Below are 17823 nucleotides of genomic sequence, written 5' to 3'. Positions count from 1 at the left end.
ACACAGGCATTGTGGTTGTGATGCCACACGGGGCTCTCCTGAAGCCTGTGTGTGTGCCTGGTGCTGACCCTTACATCCCTCTATCTAGTTCCGCATTTCTCTTTGAACCTCAGTCTCTTCATGAGTAAAACAGTACTTGTGTTGCATGCATGCTAAGTCACTTCAGTCAAGTCTGACTCTTTGCAATCCTATGGACTGTAGCCTGCCAGGCTCCTCTGTCCATGGGAATTTCCAAGCAAGAATACTGGAGTGGGTTGCCATATCCTCCTCCAGGAAATCTTCCTCACCCAGGGATTGAACCCACATTTCTTATATCTTCTGCATTGGCAGGTGAGTTCTTTACCATTAGCACCACCTAGGAAGCCCATTTACACAGTTAGACAGTGTAAAAATGCAAACCAGCTCTGCCTATTGCAAGTATAACAGGAGATAATATGTTAAGTCATTAAGAGTTAGATTATAAGAAACTTCATATTCTAGACTTAGGCTGACAGTAGAAATACAATGCAAGTCACATGTTAATTTTAGATTTTTCTAATATTTCTATTAAAATTTTAAAGTAAAAATTATTAATTAGAATCATCCTTTAAATCTACATATCCAAATATTATAATTTCAACACGCAATTAATTAAAAACTTAATGAAGCATATCATAGTCTTATTTTTTTCTCCTGTACTAGGTCTTTGAAGTTCTGTGTATATTATACACGTCTCACACCTCTCATTTCAGAGTGAACACATTTCAGGTGTTCAGTAGTTACATGCGATACCACTGGACAGCCCAGCTCTAGACTAAAGTTGGACTTCATTCTATGGATGACAGACAGCCATGATCAATTCTCACCAGAAGAGCAATAAGCACAAACAAGCAGTTTAGGGAGCTTTAATCTGGCTTGGGCTAGGGGCAGAGCTGTTCTGCTTCAGTGATCCAAGCAGTAGACCGAGAGACAGCAGCTTTATTTTCTGTCTCCCTGACACCTACACAAGACCTGAGAAAGAGAGTCCTGAGTAATTGGTTGGATGCAGCCATCAATCAGCAAGTCACCTGGACCAGTGGCTGCCTAGATCTGTAGAGCACATTAGAGAAGAGCCTGGGATCAGGGCAGAAGGATAGGGGCACTGCAAGAGAAAGAAACCAGATGAGGACCTGGGAAGGTGACAAAACGACCCTCCCCTCAGACCTGGTAGAAGCTGCTGAGACTGAATGACTGGTGAGAGAGGATGAGGAACTGGAGCTCAAAAGATGGAAGTCACTGGAGCAGCCATCTCCAGGGGGCTTATATGCATGTGGTAGTGACCAGGGAAAAAGTCAAGTTCATGTGGACATTCCAGTTCTCAGACGCTTGGAACAGCTAGGAGGGGTTGTCTGGAGACGGGAAAAATGGTTTGGAGAAATCTTGAGCAGCAGGTTTTAGGCAGCTGATGTTTGCTGAGGGAGGCAGCGCACCCTCCACCCCAGAGCCCTGGTCCAACCATTTGCATTTCATGATCCGATCGTGTTCTCCAGGGACCTGGGGTGAGACAGCTCAGGCAAGCAGCTGTTTTCACTTTAAACAGTTTTAGACCAAAGCCTGCGGCCATGAGCTATCTCTGTGACACAGGTAATGAGTCAAGGATGGAAAACAAGCTAACATACGTGGCCATTCCCCGACGGTGCATGCTCAGTGTGCTGCCTGTAATGGAGATGCCAGGAGGACACCCCCACTCTCTGCCTCTTGTCTTCCCTTCGCTGGCTTTGTTCTCTTGGGCGCTCTGCTGCAGGAGCTCCAAGCAAACATCTTATAGCCTCACAGCTAGTGAGGAAAGAAAGTCTTTCTGCCAGCTGCAGTTAGCAGAAGCTTGGAGAAGCACTCAGGCTGGCCAGGCTTGGGTCACATGCCCTTTCCTAGGCTATAACTATGGCCATGTGATGGAGAGCCACTGCTGGTCCAGCAAGGTCAACATGCTGTATCCACTCTTGCCTGGGTGTGTTTCTATACAAAACAAGAGTTTCAGGTGCTAAGCAACCAAAACATCAGCCTCTCCAGTCACTGATAGGAAGGCTGCAACAAACAAGGAGTCCAACCACCTAGCTTGGATCTCATTCATTACTATTGATTCAATGAGTATGTATATTGCATTGGATACTAGGCAGTAACTAAAACAGACATGATCGCTGTGATCGTGGTCATACAACCTACTGAGAAAGGCAGACAATAAACAAGTTAAGCAGACAAATTTTTGCTAACTGGGACAAGTGCCTTGAAAGAAACCAACACGGTGAAGTGAGGAAGAAAACTAGGCAGCTATTTGGGTAGAGGTTTTAGAGAGAACTCAGAGGAGAAGCCAGTAAGCTGTGATCAAGACTAAAAAGGAGCTGAAGGGAGAGTGAAGGGAAGATGGTTCCAGGCTTGGGGAGGAGCTCTGTGTTCAGAAGCCCTGAAACAGGAAAGAGACTGCCCCACATGGAAGACTGAAATAAGTCCAATGTGGCTGGAGTCCAGTGGAAAGGCAAGAGTGAGAAGATCTGCCTCTTGAAAGTAGGCAGAGTCCAAGCACACAGGGCCTTCTAGGCAGGAAAAGAGTTCTGGTACTGCAAGGCTAGAACCTTTAACCCTCAGAGTACTATGAAATAGTTTATATTTTAAACGAGTGGAGGGACTCCCCTGGTGGTCCAGTAGTTAGGAATACACCTTCCAATGCAGGGGATGCAAGTTCAATCCCTGGTCAGGGAACTAAGATCCCACATGCCACGAGGCAGCTAAGCCTGAACGCCACAATGGGAGAGAAGCCTGCATGCCACAATGAAGATTCCATGTGCTGCAGCTAAGACCAGATGCAGCCAAATAAGTAAATATTAAAATAGTGGAAACAGATTAGGTAAGCAGCTGTGACTGCAGGAATTCAACAAAAGTTGGCATGGCTGAAACTACAATAATGGCAGTGGAAAAAAACAGAAAGATGAGAAATAAATTTGGGAAAAGGAAAGGAGGCAGGGCTTGCAGGGGTGGATGCATGGTTTGAGGGAGAGGGAAGAATTATAGGAGACTCCTTGGACTAAGCAGTTGGATGCATGGTGGGATCATTTACTGAGAGGGGGCAAATTGGAGTCAAGTCATTTAGATATGGTAGAGATGTAGAGCTCAGCTTTGGACAGCTAATTTTGAGATACCAAAATGTTAAAGAGACATTTGGATATTTAAGTCTGGGTTCATCAGAAATTTGGGCTAGTGATAGAAATCAAGTATATATCAAAACATACAAGATATTTAAAAGTGAGGGCATCAATGAGATTATTTAGGGCGTGACTATGGGAGTAAATGAGAAGAAGATCTAAGATGAACTCACAAGAAACTCAAAACTAGAGATGGAAGAGGAGAGACAACAAAAGAGATGGAAGAAGATCAGTCAAATAGGAGGGAAACTAGGAGAGAATGATTCCATAGATGCCAAAGGAGAGCATGTTTCGAGGAAGAAGAAGCAGTGTATCAGCGCTGCTGAGAGGTCAAGTACAGGGTGAACAGAAGAGTGCCATTGAATCTGGCAAGATGGAGATGTTGGAGAGCTTTGCCAAAAGCAATTTTCAATTGAGGATAAGGGTGACATCTGGACAGAGGTGATTAAAAAGCCAGTAGGGATGTAGAGCATGGAGACAACGTGTGTATACACCCTTTCAAGTTTTGTGAGAGAAGTGGATTAGTGAAATGGCAGCTGGACAGAGATTCAAAAGCAAAGAACATCTTTAAGTAATTGGAGAGAGATACAAAGAAGTGCTTCCTTTATCTGTTTTATAAACTGTCTGCAGTAAGTTCTTATTTGAACACTGTGTTCTTAGAAGAATATTCCATGGGACTAGATGTTCCCCAAGGTCCTTTCCATATCTGTCATTCTAAAGTTCTACAACTATTCCTGTTTCAAAGGTCAGAAAGAAAATATTCAAGACTGGTGTCAGTCTATTCAGGCTGCTATAACAAACTGCCATAGACTAAGTAGCTTAAACAATAAACATTTGTTTCTGACTGTTCTGGAGGCTGGTGTTCAAGACACCAGCAGATATATACCATCTGGTGAAAGCCCTCGTCCAGTTCATAGACAGCTGTTTCTCATTGTGTCGTTACATGATAGAAAGAAGAGGAGAAATCTCTTCAGTCTCTTTTTGTTGTTGCTTAGTTGCTAAAGCTGTGTCTGACTCTTTGCAACCCCATAGTTTTTCTAAGCAAGATTTTCTAGGCAAGAATGCTGAAATGGGTTACCATTTCCTTCTCCAGGGGATATTCCTGACCCAGAGATCAAACCCATGTCTCCTTCATTGACAGGTAGATTCTTTACCACTGAGCCACCAGGAAAACTGGGTTCTCATTTATAAGGGCACTAATCCCATTCAAGAGGGCTCCATCCTCATGACCTAATCAGCTCCCAAAGACCCCCACCTCCTAAACCATCACATTGTGGATTAGGTTGCCACATATGAATTTGGAGGGGACACAAACATTCCCTCTATAGCAACTGGTATCTAAATAGCAATTCCTCCTCTTCTCAATTCATTGGGTCCTTAATTTACCCATTCATTTCCCTACAAGGTGAGTCACAAGGGCAATGAATTTTGTTCTTTTTCACAGATAAGCACATAACAAGTGCTTAATAAATATTTGCTGAATAAATAAACAAATAGGTGGATGTTGTAAACCATCAGAATGCCTACACATGCAGAACTCATTCAACACTTACTCAATAAACATTAAGCATCTGACATGTGCCAGGCTCTATGCTAAGCACACCTCAGTCAGTTCCTCCTTAAAGTGGGAAAAAAAGACTAACTGCTTCACAAGACCATTGTGAGAATCAAATAAGAACTGTGGGCTTAAAAAAAAAAGAAAAGAAACCTTGGCAAATGCTGTAGTACTTTGGAAAGATAAAATGTTATTAAACATGACTCCTGCCCTCAAGCAGCTTGTAGTAAAATTAAAGAAATGAGAAACACAGGAAGTGGATGAATCACTGCTTCAGTTCAGTTCAGTCACTTCGTGTGCGACTCTTTGCAACACAATGGACTACAAGCAGCATGCCAGGCCTCCCTTTCCATCCCCAACTCCCAGAGTTTACTCGAACTCATGTCTATTGAGTCGGTGATGCCATCCAACCATCTCATCCTCTGTCATCCACTTTTCCTCCTGCCTTCAATCTTTCCCAGCATCAAAGTGTTTTCTAATGAGTCAGTTCTTCACATCAGGTGGCCAAAGTATCAGAGTTTCAGCTTCATCATCAGTCCTTCCAATGAATATTCAGGACAGATCTCCTTTAGGATGGACTAGTTGGATATCCTTGCAATCCAAGGGACTCTCAAGAGTCTCCAACACCACAGTTCAAAAGCATCAATTCTTCCTCACTCAGCTTTCTTTATAGTACAACTCTCATGACTACTGGAAAAACCATAACTTTGACCAGATGGACCTTTGTTAGCAAAGTAATGTCTCTGATTTTTAATGTTTTTTTTAATGTTTTTTAATATGCTGTCTAGGTTGGTCATTACTTTTCTTCCAAGGAGTAAGCGTCTTTTAATTTCATGGCTGTAGTCACCATCTGCAGTGATTTGGGAGCCCCCAAAATAAAGTCAGCCACTGTTTCCACTGTTTCTCCATCTATTTGCCATGAAAGGATGGGACCAAATGCCATGATCTTAGTTTTCTGAATGTTGAGTTTTAACCCAACTTTTTCACTCTCCTCTTTCACTTTCATCAAGAGACTCTTTAGGTCCTCTTCGCTTTTTGCCATAAGGGTGATGTCATCTGCATATCTGAGGTAATTGATATTTCTCTGGGCAGTCTTGATTCCAGCTTGTGCTTCATACAGCCCGCAGTTTCTCATGATGTACTCTGCGTATCAGTTAAATAAGCACGGTGACAATATACGGCCTTGACCCACTCCTTTCCCTGTTTGGAAACAGTCTGTTGTTCCATGTCCAGTTCTAACTGTTGCTTCCTGACCTGCATACAGATTTCTCAGGAGGCAGGTCAGACGGTCTAGTATTCCCAGCTCTTTAAGAATTTTCCAGAGTCTGTTGTGGTCTACACAGTCAAAGGCTTTGGCATAGTCAATAAAGCAGAAATAGATATTTTTCTGGAACTCTCTTGCTTTTTTGATGATCCAACAGATGTTGGCAATTTGATCTCTGGTTCCTCTGCCTTTTCGAAAACTAGCTTAAACATCTGAAGTTCACGATTCACATACTGTGTGTTGAAGCCTGGCTTGGAGAAGTTTGAGCATTTACTTTACTGGTGTGTGAGATGAGTGCAATTGTGCAGTAGTTTGAACATTCTTTGGCATTGTCTTTCTTTGGGATTGGAATGAAAACTGACCTTTTCCAGTCCTGTGGCCACTGCTGAGTTTTCCAAATTTACTGCCATATTGAGTGCTGCACTTTAACAGTGTCATCTTTTAGGATTTGAAATAGCTCAACTGGAATTCCATCACCTCCACTAGTTTTGTTCGTAGTGATGCTTCCTAAGGCCCACTAGACTTCATATTCCAGGATGTCTGGCTCTAGGTGAGTGATCACACCATCATGGTTATCTGGGTCATGAAGATCTTTTTTGTACTGTTCTTCTGTATATTCTTGCCACCTCTTCTTAATATCTTCTGCTTCTGTTAGGTCCACTACTGCTTCTGTCCTTTATTGTTCCTATCTTTGCATGAAATGTTCCCTTGGTATCTCTAATTTTCTTGAAGAAATCTCTAGACTTTCCCATTCTATTGTTTTCCTCTGTTTCTTTGCACTAATTGCTGAGAAAGGCTTTCTTATCTCCCCTTGCTATTATTTGGAACTCTGCATTCAAATGGGTATATCTTTCCTTTTCTCCTTTGCCTTTCACTTCTCTTCTATTCACAGCTATTTGTAAGGCCTCCTCAGACAATCATTTTGCCTTTTTGCATTTCTTTTTCTTGCAGATGGTCCCTACCTCCTGACAATGTCACAAACCTCTGTCCATAGTTCATCAGGCACTCTATTAGATCTAACCCCTTGAATCTACTTGTCACTTAACTGTATAGTCGTAAGGGATTTGATTTAGATCCTACCTGAATGGTCTAGTGGTTTTCCCCACTTTCTTCAATTTCAGTCTGAATTTGGCAATAAGAAGTTCATGGTCTGTGCCACAGTCAGGTCCCAGTCTTGTTTTTGCTGACTGTATAGAACTTCTCCATCTTTGGCTGCAAACAATATAATCAATCTGATTTCGGTGCTGACAATCTGGTGATGTCCATGTGTAGAGTCATCTTTTGTATTGTTGGAAGAGGGTGTCGGCTATGACCAGTGCATTCTCTTGGCTAAACTCTATTAGCATTTGCCCTGCTTCATTCTGTACTCCAAGGCCAAATTTGCCTGTTACTCCAGGTGTTTCTTGACTCCCTACTTTTGCATTCCAGCCCCCTATAATGAAAAGGCCATCTTTTGGGGGTTTTAACTCTAGAAGGTCTTGTAGGTCTTCATAGAACCGTTCAATTCAACTTCTTCAGCATTACTGGTTGGGGCATAGACTTGGATTACCGTGATATTTAATGGTTTGCCTTGGAAATGAACAGAGATCATTCTGTTGTTTTTGAGATTGCATCCAAGTACTGCATTTCAGACTCTTTTGTTGACCATGATGGCTACTCCATTTCTTCTAAGGTATTCTTGCCCACAATAGTAGATATAATGGTCATCTGAGTTAAATTCACCCATTCCAGTCCATTTTAGTTAGTTGATTCCTAAAATGTCAATGTTTACTCTTGCCCTCTCCTGTTTGACCACTTCTAATTTGCCTTGATTCATGGACCTAACATTCCAGGCTCCTATGCAATATTGCTCTTTACAGCATCAAACTTTACTTTCATCACATCCACACTGGGTATTGCTTTTGCTTTGGCTCCATTTCATGATTCTTTCTGGAGTTATTTCTCCGCTCTTCTCCAGTAGCATATTGGGCACCTACAGAGCCAGGGAGTTCATATTTTAGTGTCATATCTTTTTGCCTTTTCATACTGTTCATGGGGTTCTCAACACAAGAATGCTGAAGTGGTTTGCCATTCCCTTCTCCAGTGGGTCACGTCTTGTCAGAACTCTCCACCATGACCCATCTGCCTTGGGTGGCCCTACACAGCATGGCTCATAGTTTCATTGAGTTAGACAAGGCTGTGGTCCATGTGATCAGATTGGTTAGAATCACTGCTTAATGGGGACCAAAGTGTGTGCATCAGGCACTGGGTGTTTTATATGCCTTCTCTCACCTAACTGTTACACCCACACCCTGAAGTGAGCACTGTCACACCCATGGTGTAGATGCAGAGACTGATGTCTGAGAGGGTAAGTAAATTGCAGAAGCTACTCAGAAAGAGGTTAAAATGCATGAACATCTAGGTCTATTTTCAAACCTCGTACCTTTTCAAGAAAACATTTTCTTTCACACAAAAGTAAATCTTAGGAAGCATTTAAAACTGTGTCCCAGGACTTCCCTGGTGGTCCAGTGGTTAAGAATCTGCCTGCCAATGCAGGGGACACAGGTTCAATCTCTGGTCTGGGAAGATCCTTCATGCCGTGGAGCAACTAAGCCTGTGGGCCACATCTATTGAGCCTGTGCTCTAAAGTCCAGGAACCACAACTATGGAGCCCACATTCCACAACTAATGAAGCCTGGTGCCCTAGAGCCCATGCTTCCCAACAAAAGAATGGGAGTGAGAAGCCCTCAAACCTTGATGAAAGAGCAGCCCTCATTGACTGCAACTGGAGAAAGCCTGCTCACAGAAGCAAAGACACAGTTCAGCCATACATGAACAAATAAATAAATAACTTTTTAAAAAGAAAATATTATCCCTAGGTAACTAATACGGAGCCACTGTATAGTACAGGGAACTTCACTCAATACTCTCTAATAACTTATATAGGAAAAGGAATAAAAAAGAGGGAATATGTGTAAATGCATAACTGATTCACTTTGCTATACAGCAGAAACTAACACATATTGTAAATCAATTATAGTCCAACAAAAATTAATTTTAAAAAATCATATCTTTGAATATTGGGAATAGGATGAGTGAGGGAGGCAGCAACTATTGTTTACCCCATGTTTATTGAACACTAATCTCTGTGAATGTATTACATCATTTATTTCTTGTTTGTGGTATAGGGTCTGCCCACATTTTGTATACTAACACAAAAGTCACCTGAAGTCTCTAATCCACTGGTATTTAACTAAAGTTAGCTCAAACAGTTCCCCTCATTCTGTGGAAAACCTAATGCCATTTCCAAGATTTTTTAAACATTCCTAGTGTTCACATTCTTGAGTCAAATTCCAGTTCCAAACAAACTCACCTCACCACACCCACCATCTGCAACTTATCTCCTGCTCCTGCTAAGTACCACCCAGATGTAAGATACAGATTCTTTGTGTCAACAAACCACTCACACAAGGCATTAACAAGCACATGGCAGGCTTTGCAGTATGTTTGGGGAGACATTGTAGGTTTATAGCTCAGCAACGCAAATAGCTTCAGATTGACTATCAGGGGGGTTAAGAGGTACAAACTATTATATATAAAGTAAATAAGCTACAAGGATATATTGTACAGCACAGAGAACATAGCCAATATTTTATAATAACTATAAATGGAATATAACCTTTACAAATTGTGAAGCACTAGGTTGTACAACTGAAATGTATATAATATTGTACATCAACTGTATCTCAATAATATGTGCATGTATCTAAATCAAATAAAGAAGGCTGAGTGCCAAAGAATTGATGCTTTCGAATTGTGGTACTGGAGAAGACTCTTCAGAGTCACTAGGACAGCAAGGCGATCAAACCAGACAATCCTAAAGGAAATAAACCCTGAGTATTCATCGAAAGGACTTATGCTGAAGCTGAAGCTCCAATACTTTGACCACCTGATTCAAAGAGTCAACTCATTGGAAAAGATCCTGATGCTGGGAAAAAGTGAGGGCAAGAGGAGCAGGGGACGACAGAGGATAAGATGGTTGGATGGCAAAACTGACTCAACAGACACGAGTTTGAGCAAACTCTGGGAGACAGTAAAGGACAGGGAAGCCCGGAGTGCTGCAGTCCATGGGGTCACAGAGTCGGACACGACTTATCGATTGAATAACAACAATCTAAATTAATAAATCAAAGAATATAAAGTTAAAAAATGTAACTGCCAGACATCCCTGCTCATCTCATTGTATCGTTATTTCAGGAGCCTCTGGAGGGATCTCACTCTGCTCTTTTCTCTAGAGGCTCCAAGCTTTATCTCAAAATACTCTTCATTTATGAATCCCCCTAGTGGACACTTATGGAATTTCCTCCTAGCACCTCTTCATCTAAATCCCAGTCCCATATCCACCCGCTGGGAGTACTGCTTAGCTCTCACCTGACCCCCAGTGATTGGTCAAGGTGTGACTGTCAAATCCATATTCAGCCGAAAAGACTGTTCCCTGGGACTTCTGGACTTGGACCAGAGAGGTGATCAAGTCAGCCTCCCATTAGTTACGGGGGCTGTAACATATAACTCTCTGGAGATGCTGGCTACAATACTCCAGGAGGTAAAGAAAGCCACTTTGCAGGAAGACAATGAAGCATATTTACAAAAAGGAGTCAAGGAGAGAAACAATAAGAGATGGAGAAAGAAAGAGTCTTGACAACATCCAACATGGTGGTTTTGGATTTCCAGGAGCCCAGCCATTTTCCCGTGTGGCCCCATCCCAGACTCTTGCCTTCTAGTTGCAGGAACCATGGGAGACTTTGAAGCATTGGTCTTTCTCCTCTCTTCCTTCCACATCTGTATGTAAATGAGAGCAGTAGAGAGATGTATCCCCATCCATGGGAATTATGCCAGTTGAGTTAGAAGACAGAATCAGCGTGCTCTGATTAAAGAACTCAGCCAACTCAAGACCACTCCTGAGTACTTCTGAGTAAAGCAAGGACACTTGAACACTTCTCACCAGGTGTCCCCACCCAGCTTCATTGAGAATCAAGTGTCAGGTTCTTACCACCACCCTGCTGGCTGCCCTCCTTACCTTGGCTGTCATCCTAGGGCAGACAAAAGGGAACAGAAGCTCAAGAATTTAAAGAACTTGCCAAAGTCACAGCTAGCAAGAAGCAGACACAGAATTTGGGGCTGTATCTGTGTATGTTTGGCTAACACCATGTTGGGACAGACATGCAGGCCCAGGGCTGGTTGTGTGGGAATGGGAGAAATTCACCCAGCCAGGGTCTCCCAGGTTCAACCTTTTCTATTATTGTTATTCCTTTTTCTCCTTCCGCCTTGTTTTGATCTCAGTGAGGCAGCTCTGAGCAGTGGCTTGAAGCAAGATCTTAATTCCTTGCCCAGAAATTGAACCTGGGTAGCCTGGATGAAACCCAGGAATCCTAGCCACCAGACCAGCAAGGGCTAGAGGCTAGAAGCTAGTGTTCCCTGGATTTTTGCCCCCAGTGAAAAATGCATTTCTTATGGAGGCAAAAACTGTAATGCAGCTACAAAGTTAATCAGTACAGATATAGCACAAGAAGTGGGAGAGCACACAGAAACCATTTGTTTAATAAAGACAGAAGCAAGGCAGAGACGCACGCTCAGAGAGAAAGGGTGTGGGCGTCCACCCTAATGAAGAGGAGCAGAGTAAAGAGGTGGTTAAGTCATTTATATAGAGCAGTTCTTTTAAGTCTTTGTTTACCTTTAGCCAAGTGTATGGTTTCTTTCTCCACTCCTGACCTGCCCTAGGACCCTTCCCAACATGCAAGCACAAATTTTTCCAAGGATGGAGTCTGACCCAAAGGCCTAGGGGACACCCTTAACATCACATATCACTGGGTGGTGCCCCCCTCCTTTTTGACCCCCAAAGAGGCTTTCTGCACATGTAGAATGTCTCCTTTGTCCAAAGGATGGGAAATATATGACCTCCTGATCTTTTAACAGGGTTTAGTCCCACTCTGTCCCTACCATAAAAATGCCCCATGCCCAGTTATTTACCGTATTCCTGTTGCTGGTTTTTATATTGAGGTGTAGCTCTTGAAATACAGACAGGAGTCCAGTCATAAATACGTAGTCCTAGAGCCAGTTTATCTCTGGCTTCAGGAAATGTAAACAGGGGCTGGTGATGAATGGCCAGCCTGGAGCTCGTCTTCTCACCCAGGAGGTGTGAACAGGAGGCCAGTCGTAAATGCCTCACATGGAGTCCATCCATCTCCTGCCTCACTTTCTCCTCCAAGCCTTCTGGGGCCCTAGGACTCCAACTGGCAGGAAGGGACACAGGTGTCCCCTTCCCTCTGAGTCCTGTCAGGAAACTTTAACCACTGACTCATTCCTGAGAACAAGAGGATCTTTGTGCCAAGGACCCTGAGCTGCCCTAAGGCCAGGCCATTATAGAGAGAGTTCTGAGTGACAAACGAAGGAACGAGAGAGCAGCCCTTCCCACACGTGGTTCTTGAACGGCCTTCCCCGGCCTTCTCTGCATCCTCTCTCTTACTTTTTTTTGAAGAGAGAGAGCCAACAAGTTACACTACAGCCTACTGTCTGCTAAACAAAATGGTTGTTCATAGTCCTCACACCATAACCCCAGAATCCATCCTGGTCCACAATGGAGATCCATGCAGCCTTTGGAAAGTCACTAAAGAAAGCAACAAAAGTTAGAAAGTGTGAGTATGGATGTATGCTTGCACAGAAGAAAAGGACCAGGATGAAATGCATCAAAATGTTGGAGAGGGGAGTGTATTTCAAGTAATGTCTTCTTTACACTTTTCTATATATTTCATGCTTTATACAATGAACCTGGATTACTTTCACAATTAGAAAATCCCTCACTGAGTATCTCTGCGCTTTAGTCTCCATGGGCATCAAGTGTGGGATCACACCTGCCTCGCTTCTGTCATAGTCTTGCTTGGGGAATGATGTGATAATGCCTAAATTCACATGATCCACAGCACCAGCTAAGTTTACAAACATGAGTGTGTTCATTTTTCCAATTTCATCTTGCACTTAAGCAGCAGCAAGCCCTTGTTATTAAGCAATACAGTGTCTGCCCTCTTGGGTCTCTCCCTAGTAACACTTATATGTGAGTTCCACTGTAAACGTCAGAAATCCAACTAACTATGGCAGACACAAACCAAGAGTATTTCCCTCCTATAAGAAATTTGGAGTTAGGCAGTCCAGAACTGGACCACTGTTTCAAGGATCCAGGCTCCTGGCTCAGCATCTTTAGTTTATGACTCATTCCTGTGGTCACAGGAAAGCAGCTGTGCCTCTAGGAAGAGCAAAGGAGGAAGAGCTTTTTTTCTTTTCACTTGAAATGTAAATTCTGCCTATATCCTATTGGTTAGAACTAGATCACATGACCACCCCAAGCTGCAAGGGAAGCTTGGAAGTTCACTTTTCACACTCTATTCAAGCTAAGGACTTTGGTTCTGCTTCTGAAGGCCAAGTGGAGTGAGAACTGTGAAGTCTGACCTCTCCCCAAAGGAAGTTCAAGTTGTTATCAGTCACTGAGTGTGTTTCTGCCTTGCTGTATTGCTGTTAACAATTGGTCCACCGCAGGGGTAAAGCTGTCGTCCCAGTTCACTGAACAGGCCATGGGGGTCTCATGCTTGGTTCTCATGTAGCAGTTATTCAGGTTACACTCACAAGCACAGTCAGTGAGTATGCCTCAATTATAAGTTTAGAGGACAGGAGGCTGGGTCCTCAAGGGCTTCTTGCCTCAGCTGCAACCTGTGTCAGATATGGCTCCTCTGTGATTCTTGAGACACCAGTTTTGAGTCCAGACTCCCAATAGGATGTTGTTTTCTTACTGGAAGACCTCAGACTAGATCACCCCAATCCATGTCTGATACAGCTGAACATTTCAATGGAGGCAATCAGAATCTCAATGCCTTCCCCACAGGAGACTCTTGACCCCTCTGCAAATCTATACTTTCTCCCCAAATCAGCTCTGAATACAAGAATCATAGGCAGGGTTCATCTCCCTTAGGCCACATCAGGCTTTCTTCTGTCCTTTTATCAAATCCAGAGGAACTTACACTTACATAATTAAAAGAGCCCACATCATGGGTTCTTCCTGAAAACAAATATTCCTTAAAGTGATTTGTCATGAACACCCAGGTAGAAAAACAGCTATACTAAAAGTATGTCATATTTCATTGGATACACCTGCTACATGCATGCAAAAGTGATTTAAGACAGAAGGGGACTTCTAGTGGTTAAGAGTCCACCTGCCAATGCAGGAGACAGGTTTGATTCCTGCTCTGGGAAGATTCCACATGCTGCGGGGCAACTAAGCTCATGTGCCACAATTACTGAGCCCATGTACCCCAGCTACTGGAGGCCTGTGCACCCAAGAGCCTATGCTCCACAACAAGACAAGCCACCACAATAAGCCCACTCACCAGAACTAGAGAGTAGCCCCTACTCACCACAACTAGCGAGTAGCCCCCACTCACTGCAACTAGAAAAGCCCATGCACAGCAACAAACACCCAGTGCAACCAAAAATTAATTTTTAATAAATTTTTTAAAAAGAATGAAATCTAAAATTCATCAATCTGCAATATGATGGACTCTTCTGAGCCATCCTCAAACAAACAGCAGGGATTCTGGGAAACATAGCACAAATATTCTTTTACCTCCTCAGATGAACTCACAAATAAAGTAAGGGAAATCTCCCAGGCCCAGCAATACAAGGAACTCAAAACCAGAGAGGCAGATATGTTAACTACTTTATGGCTGCTCTGGGGGATCTTAGCTTCTGTTCCTTTTTTTATTGAGGTATAACCAGCATAGAGTAAAAATGTTCAATTCTAAAGTGTAGAGCTTAACGAATTTTTACATATATGTACCACCATGTACCTTTATCCAAATCAAGATCTAGGCTATTTCCCCTCAAGTGTAAACACTATCCTGACTCATCATCAAAGACTAGTTTTGCCTGTTTTAGAATTTTATAGGAATGCAATCATACAATGGCTATTCTTTTTTGGTCTAGTTTTCTTTCTTAATTCAGCAGTATGTCTGTTTCATTCCTCCATGTTATCACATATATCAGCAGTTTGCTCTTTTTCATTACTGCACAATATTTCATTGTAAAAAAATTCACTACTTATTTATCACTTCTACTACTGATGGGAATTTGGATTGTTTCCAGTTTGGAACTATGATGAATGAAGCTGCCATGAACACACTTCAGGTGGACATATGCAGGGCTTGGGTTTTAAAAGCTCATCTGGGGACACTGTGAGATGAGACCATCAGCCTAAGCAAAGTAAGGAAATGATGCATAGAGGCCCACATGAAGCCAGGACCATCAGCAGGGCTATGTTCTTGGTGATAGTGTAGACTAGGAAAAAAGTCTACACATAAGCACAGAGTAAATAGAAGGATATCAGTCTGCCTCTGTGTGAGATCTGGGTGGGGAAAAAATCCTCCCCAGGGAATTTAGGATCACAGCCCTGTACCTCACATAACTTTAAAATTAAAATTTACACTATCAGTATACCCTAAAAAACCTCAAGCTGATGAATTAGCACAGAAATCTGTTATAAGCTGGTAATATCCCTAGAGACTCTGATAGAAGTGAATGAGAAATCATTGTAGAAGGACACAGTTTCATCCCACACTGTGCAGGATTCCAATAGATAAATGTCCACTGAACATAAGTCCAAAATTAAAAAAGCAAATGACTCTCACCTTGAGTGACAGTCAGCAAACATATATAATTTAAGTGGAAAAAAAGGTTGCTTATACTCATAAGCGCTTCAGATAACAGAACAGTATAATAGAGATCATAAATAAATGTGTTAAAATAATAACCAAAAATGAATGATATATGATCATAAGAAATAAGACATTATATTTTTTAAAGTGGGAAAGTTTTTAAAATAAACATGGAATTCTTGGATGCTAAAAATTCAGCCATTTATACCAAAACCCACTGAATTATATACTTTAATTGGGTGAATTGTATGGTATGTGAATTACATCTCAAAGAATATTTTTTTAACGTTCAACCATTGAAATAATGCTTAAAAACTTAAGACAGGTTCAGTGAAATAGTGTTAGACAGAGCTGTACGGAGAAGCGATGCGCAGAAGGGGAACTTAAGGAAATTCCACAAAGCACAAATAGATAAAAAGATACAAAAATATGAAAGAGCATTTAAAAAAGCTGAGGATAGAGCAATAATGTTCACCTATATCTAATTTCCTGAAGAAGATAGGCTAAATGAGGGGGGTAATATTTGAAAAAATTGTAAAAAATAATGGGTGAGATTTCCAGAATTAATGAAGACACAGCTTCTCAGATATAAGAACCATGAGTATGAGGAAAATAAAGAAACTTGAACCTAGACACATACATCATAGTAAAACTTTAGAACAGATCCACGTCTGCACTCAAGGGTCATCCACCCTTTGCCCCTGGAGTCCCGGCACAGGTGGGAGAGCAGCGTCGGCCACCACGGCTCAGTGCTGTGTGCGCACGTCTCACGCGGCTGTGATGGCCACTTCTAGCAGTGACCTGGTTCCTGGAGGCCACAGACATACACCCCGCCCCTCACACCCCGCCCCACCCCGGCTTCCAGGCCCAAGCCTTCCTCCCTGCTTGGTCGTGAAGACCCTGACACCCAGAGCAGGGCCTGCAGACACCTGGTCTCCCTCCCAGAAACATGGGACATATTTTTCTGATTAAGGAAAATAAAAAGGGCTGTGCCATTAAAAAAAAAAACAAAAAACTATAGAACACCCAAGAAAATCTTACAAGCAGCTAGAGATAAAGGGTAAACTTTCAATAAAATAATAATTAGACTGGTATAGACTGCACAGTAACAGATTTTCCTACAAAATAGTATTAATTAAACTAGTACAGCCTCAACGATAGCATCAACGAAGGGCAGAAGACTATATGAAAATATCTTTCAAATACTGAGAAAATACAGTCAACCATCTATAACAATAAGATCAGCTAGACTTGTATCCTAGTATCCTAGGATGACTAACTTCACTCTCAGTCGTGTCCGACTCTCTGTGGCCCCATGGACTAGCTTGCCAGGCTCCTCTGTCCATGGGAGTCTCCAGGCAAGAATACTGGAGTGGGCTGCCATTTACTCCTCCAGGGTATCTTCCCAGTCCAGGGATTGAACCCAGGCCTCCCACAATGCAGGTGGATTCTTTACCAGGAAAGCCCCAACTTCATCTTAGTGAAGTTATTTCAAACAAATCGGGACTGAATTTACCACTTCAGACCCAACTTGGAAAAAAAAATTGAGAAAACTACCAAAGATAGAGGAAATTAAACAAGTACAAAAGATACAAAAAGCAATTGTGCTTATTATTTTTTCATATATTTGTAATGTGTCATATTGAAGATTAAATATATGTATGTGTGTATGTAGACAAAAAGAGAGCACAAGAATGCTCCATATGTGAAATATGTGATGATTATTAATATCGTCCATTTGGTGAGCTTGTCCCCTTCCAGGCCAAACACTGATAACTGACCATATCATGGTAAAGAGGTGTGACTTCAGAGACAATAAGCAGACATGTGAGTGAAGCAGGGGCGACTCAAGATCAAGCCAAGGTATTTCAAGGTGCAGAGAAACAAAAGCAAGTAAGAATAGAGATGGAGCTAGGCACTGATAAGAAGGAGCTGGTAAGATGAGATCCTGGGTGGGGGGAGGGGCGGGGGTGGGGGGGGGGAGGCAGGCTCCAGGCAACAGACTGGAGCAAAATTCCTAATTCCCTGCCCTCTGGTAGAAAGAATATGGCAAAGAAGTCAGGTACTCCAAGGGATGCAGGCAGATAGGCATCTGAATATATTAGAGAGGACTGG

The sequence above is a fragment of the Cervus canadensis genome, chromosome 7 (genome assembly GCF_019320065.1).
Source record: "Cervus canadensis isolate Bull #8, Minnesota chromosome 7, ASM1932006v1, whole genome shotgun sequence".
Lineage (NCBI taxonomy): Eukaryota > Metazoa > Chordata > Mammalia > Artiodactyla > Cervidae > Cervus > Cervus canadensis.
Note: the sequence above shows the minus strand (reverse complement) of the source record.